We start from the raw sequence: 5671 nt of genomic DNA on the forward strand, positions 1-5671 counted from the left end.
GCTGGGTTGGGGTCGGTGCCTGGGACTGCTTAGGGAGGTGGAGGGTCAGTGCCTGGGGCTGCTGGACAGAGCTGAGTGCCTGGGTGAGGGGTCAGTGCCTGGGTGGGGGTCGGTGCTCGGGGCTGCTGAGGAGGGCCGGTGCTTTGGCGGGCAGGGCGAAGATGCTGCGGAGGGAGCTCAGGTCCGGTGCGGGGGTGCTTGTCGGGGGTCAGTGCACCAGAGGAGTGCCCAGGGTCGGTGTCTGGGGGTGCAGGGGACAGACACAACTGTGCCTGGGCTGGGAATCAGCAACTGGGGGGGTGTTGGGGAGTGGGAAAGGAGCTGCGAGGTCCCGGGAGTCGCGTTTGGGGAAGGGGCCGTGCAGGAGTGGGAATAGCGCTGGGATGGGTCGAAGTGGGAAGAGCGGAGAGGAGAGGCGGGAGAGTCAGGGATGGAGTGGTGCTGGGCTGTGGGACACGCGGGGAAGTGTCCCGGGGCGGGAGGAGAGGCGCAGGGAGAAGGGAGTGGAAGAGGTGAGTCCCGTGATGGGGCTGCGGCGATGGACAGGCTGGAGCGAGGGGGGAGGATGTGGCAATGGGCAAAAGGGAACTTCGGGACCTCGCCAGCGCTGAGGTGCTTGTTCTTCACGCGGTTGTTAGCAAGGAGAAAGGGTGCCTTAGTCCTTAGACAAATAAGCTGCCGGATGTCACGCTATGTGACATCTGGCCCGTCTGCTTGCGCTGGTAATACCACGTCTCGATCCCTCCCTTGCCCCCTGGTCCCAGGTGGCAGTTCTGTGCCTGCGGGAGGGACACCCTAAAGCGCCGCATCTGTGGTCTATAAACTCTTCCCGACACCTGCAACTCCCAGTTGTTCAGAGCATCGTGTCCCTCTCTGTCGCCGCCTCTTTCCGTTTCAAAGAAAAATTCAGTTCTCCCGTTCACTTGATTGTCTGTTCAGCACAGACACGGGGGTGTGCCTGAAGGGAAGCCGAACGTGCAAGGCAAATTGATGAACAAGTTTCAGAATAGAACAAGGGGAAATAAAATACTTTAATAACTGCATGTGGCAAGAAGCTCTGGCAAAAGCAAGATTTAGATGAATGACTTAAGGTGCAGAAATGTTACTGAGCCGTTTCCCGTCTGTTTCGGAATTGGCTGGGAGCGATGAGGTGATAAGCCACAGCCAGAGTTTAAAGGAAGAAGAGCATGACTAAATGCTGTATTTGAGAACCTCTTCTAAAAATGAATAGCCCAAAGCTTGTTGTTGGTATGTCTGAGCATTCACTTAGAGGAATGAGCTGGCTGATAACTTGGTATCCCTGTTTTCTTTGAGGGTGGTCTCACCGGTTAGCAACAGGATCGTTCTTTTGTGCATCAGCTCATCAAAATCCTACCTAATTTATTGCAATTCTACTGTATTCAATTTTTAGTAACACCTTTGTTTATTTAGCCTTGAAAATTTTTAAAAATGCATTTTCACTTTGACTACTAGTGCTAACCAGAATACACTGAAGATGTTCAGTGTAGTAAATTAAGCCAGAGATTAAATGTTGCTGTTCTGTAATTGATTAGTGCGTAGGAACAGATTTGCTGTCATCAAATAAAAATAGAATGGCTGCCTGGCCATAGTATTTGCCTGCATTTCTTTATTTTTTTCACCTGTATTTCTGAGATCTCTACTCACCTCAGGTAATTGTTCTTCAGCAATATCTGTGTAACATAACAGGGCAGTGCAATCTGAAAAAAAAAAAAAAAGAACAAAACCAAAACCCCACCTGTTTTTTTGCTGTAGGCAAATTATTGTAATCCTCTTGATTTTCAAGATTTTTTAAAATTTCCTGGGAGGAAATAGGAGGGTTAGTGAATTACTGTGCTCTTTGCATACACACATGCTGGTTGGGCTGTTAGAATAGCTGCTTAGAGTTCAAGTTTGACAAACAGCTGTGTTTGCAATGTCCCAAATGGCTTTTGAGGGTCGAGGTGATTAGTGCTGAGGGCTCTTTTAAACTGAAAGAGGAATAGTGGTAAGTACTGTACCGAAATGATGGCAAGTTCTGCTTTGTTTTCCTAACAAAAGCAACTTATTTGAATCCACACAAAGTTTTGGTGCAGTGAAAGGGTGGAGGTGAACTAAAGAAGTGTCCTTTCTCTGTCCTGTTTACATCTTCCCTTGCCACCTTAGCCCTCTTTGCAGGTAAAGCAGATACCTTCCATTCTGTAAGGTAGATCAGGCCACTTGATCTCAAAAAGTGTTCCTGATGGGATACAAACAAAGGATTTAAGGCCCAGAACTGGCCGTTTGTCGGTGTATGTGGAAGTTTGTAGTAGATGTTTTGCATATTTTCAAGGGGGAGCATCACCATTGCACTGGAATAACAAGCTCCTGTCTGTGAGCAAAAGGGAATAGGAGATTGTAAGAAAACATTTTCATTTAGCCATGGAGGCTGTTTGTAGATGGTCAAGGGTGGAGGGAATATGTCTAGATGTGTTTTCATAGTGACAAAGTGCAAATAAAATCTGACTATACAGCATTAGCTTGTTCCCTGCCATCTGCTCTGACTACTGATTATCTTTGTATGCTCTGTGTACTGGCCCCTTGCTCTAGTCCTGTGCTGGCCATCTGTAAGGGCCCAGAAGGGATTTTCCTCTCCCTCATCCCTTGGTTCATAATATATTCTGGACCTACAGGCAAGGTGAAGTGCATGTTTTTATTTTATTGATGTTCGTTTTTCAGGTGCCTGGTTGAAGGATGCTGGGATTTAAGTAACTGTCTAATTTGGAGTAATTCCTGTTTGTATCTTTTTTGTTCTGGTCCAGGCTCGTGGAGGCTGTTGAATTATGGGTTTGTGGTGTTGGTGCTCATTTTTTTTTTTTCCATCTCTAGTACCTGTGTGATGTGTTTCACTCCCCAGTACAGTCTATCATTTACTTGCAACAAATATCTTGTTTCAGGAATGTGCAGCCTTGATGCTGTTTGCCTCTATCCTCCTCCCTCCCTTGGTGTTGTAGTTGTGGCTTTTGACCTTTGCCTTGAAGCTGGGTAGTATTTGGTGTTCCCTGTGGGATGGTGGTGTGCAGGATGGAGCCTGGTTTGGTGCTGGTCTCGCCCTTGTGTGTTGCTGGAAGCTGGCTTTGTTGGTCAGGGCAGTCTTTAAGCTCTACCCCAGTCAGGAGGTGATGTGGATAAAGCCAGTGATAAGGTGTCGTTTTGCAGGGAATAAGTGAGTTTATCAGGCTTGACCAAAATAGAAACCGATTCAGGAATTCCTTTTCCTTGCAATTTGTCCATCAGGTGTCCCAAAGATGCGTCCTAAATAGTGGGTTTTTTTCAGTTTATTGTAATGGAATTACAGGTACAGCCTTGACATCTTCAGCCAGCAAAGGCTTGCAAACAGATGGCTGAAGGGAACCTCTTTATTCTTGAATTGTGGCTGTATTCTGCTGGTGTTTCTAAGAATTTGCTGTAAGAATTGGGCATAATACACTGCAGTAAACTCATAATAGTGCTGTGGGGCAAGTCACCTGCCTGTTTTTACACTCTGAAATAGTTTCTTGCTTTTATCAGAACATGGGAATCTAGTGCCTGATTAGACTGCCTGAGCAGTGGGAAGATCTCATCATCACTTCATACTCTCAGACTGCAAAGCTGCAAGCAGTGGAATCTCACAGGGGAAGGGGGGAAACTTGAAAAAGTGGAAACTCTGATAGTGAGAAAGTGTCACACTAGTGTGAGTCTTGGGCATGTGCAGACAAATTTAGGATTTTCCACCAATTAGAGTTCAAGTGGCAGGGTTTTAACTGGAGTCCATCAGAGAAGAGAAGAACAGGTATTAAGATTTTAATTAATAGGAAAACAAAGTACTGAAGGATTTTATTACAAGAGTAAGGATTTTTAGCTTTTTTTCTGACATGCAGTATTCTTTTTGAAGAGCGAGATAAAGGTGTAACCAGAAGCGTGGCTATTTAGTTCAAAATGAGTCACACATTAAAAAAGCAGAGAGAAATGGATATTTTTCTTGCTCCTAGTTCCAGTTCTAAAGGTAGCCACCTGCAAGATAAAGGTATAGCCAAGCTGGTCCTGTTCCCATGTGTCATGGGAGTGTTTGCTCAGGAGGTGAAACAAAGTCCATTCTAGAGCTGTGGCCAAGGGGACAAATAAAGAGTTCCATTGCGCCCAAGAAGAGCCAGGATTTTTATGATTTGCAGAAGCGGTCGGTTAAACCAGTTTCTCCAAGTGTGTGCTGTTGGTACAAAGGTTCCCCACACCCTCCTCCTCTTTCCTAACCATCTAAGCTTAAAACTGAAGTGTGGTTACGCCACGATTTGGGTGGCTGGAGGGCAGGATGCAGGTGCACATTCCAAAACTGCCACCTTGCGTGGCAGTGGAGAGGATTTAATAGTGAGGGGACTCGCAGGGAAGGTTCAGGTTTGCATCTGGTGAGGAAAGATAATATGGAAAGGTAAGATACAAAGGCATAAAGCATTTGTTACCTGAGGAAGAAGGCAAATGTGAAGAATTAGATAAAGGAAAACAATGGGAGTACATGGGAAGCAAACATTTCACAGTGTGATTTTGGGGATTTTTCTTCTCTGCGTTATTGCTGCCAAAATTCCCTTCATTCCAGCTACATTTCTACCTTTTTTTATAACCTAGTTGTCAGGAGGATCGACATAAAATTTAAGTAGACCCACTTGGAATAATATTTTTTTTTTTTTATGCAATGCTAGAGGGCTTCAGATAGATTGTTTTACCATAAAGCAAACAGATGCTGTTAAATGTGTGTCCAAGGCCTTTTAGTGTGAGAGCACTTGTTTACAGCACTTGAGAATAGTCAGTCTCCTGCAATCTGGTTTATTATTAACCCAGTCTTGGTTTCTGTACGGGTGGGATAAGTGTTTGTACTCAGCTTATAAAAACTTAGGTATTCTACCGTGCAAATATTTGGACAATTGGTATTTTTCTAACAGTTTCTTAAACTTGGCTTTTGGAGGAATATGATGCTTCAGAAGTAGGAGCTGCTGTGTTTTTTTTGGCACAGGCTAAAGACATATTTATTTTCCTATTTATTAACAGTACAGTGCTATAGTACATTATAAGGTCCTAAAAATTGTGTGGGTTACTTTTACATGTAAAACTGCCGTGTTTTACATGACCTTTGTTGTAAGTGATGTAATGAGCCATTATTCCTGAATGTGTTTTTAAGATCATGCTTTCAGTTTTGCCCTCCTTAAAGCACACTGGAAGCCCCTGTCATTTCCTCCCTAAATTCCGTGTTACTGCACCGGTAACTTCAGATGAGTGAATATATCTGGCTTCAGTTCTACATGATAATTTATTGTCCCTCGTTGTTTTAAATAAAGATTTCTATACTTGTTTGTGTGAGCAACACCGACCCCCTGCCCTTTCACTTCCACCTGAAAATGGTTAATCTCCCCATTACTTTATTTGCACAGTCTCTTATTCTCACTTGAAACCAGTGACTGTAAAGGTCCTTCTGGGTCACCAGATCCAGCCCCCCCTCAGTGCAAGCAGCCTGTAAAGTGATCAAGCTCCACTCCCACAGCCTTTGAAGATTGGTGAGCCTGCTGCAAGCCAAAACTGACAACACAATCCCAGCTTTTTCAGGTCAGGGAGAAACAATCTTCAAGGAAAAAAAAAAAAAAAAAAAAAAAAAAAAAAAAAAAAAAAA

At 44.5% G+C, this 5671-nt stretch overlaps 1 protein-coding gene across 1 annotated transcript in view; it reads left to right on the top strand.

The window, feature by feature from the left end:
* The first annotated feature begins 1353 nt into the window (after positions 1-1353).
* The window catches only part of EIF2AK3 (eukaryotic translation initiation factor 2 alpha kinase 3), a 41956-nt gene continuing 37638 nt past the window's right edge, over positions 1354-5671 (top strand). The window contains exon 1 of the mRNA XM_027902497.1: positions 1354-1368. The gene's annotated coding sequence lies outside the window, so the exon portion shown is untranslated. The remainder of the gene's footprint in view (positions 1369-5671) is intronic.

The sequence above is a fragment of the Empidonax traillii genome, unplaced genomic scaffold, assembly GCF_003031625.1.
Source record: "Empidonax traillii isolate 1590-97213 ecotype Southwest subspecies unplaced genomic scaffold, ASM303162v1 scaffold882:size376633, whole genome shotgun sequence".
NCBI classification, from domain to species: Eukaryota; Metazoa; Chordata; class Aves; order Passeriformes; family Tyrannidae; genus Empidonax; species Empidonax traillii.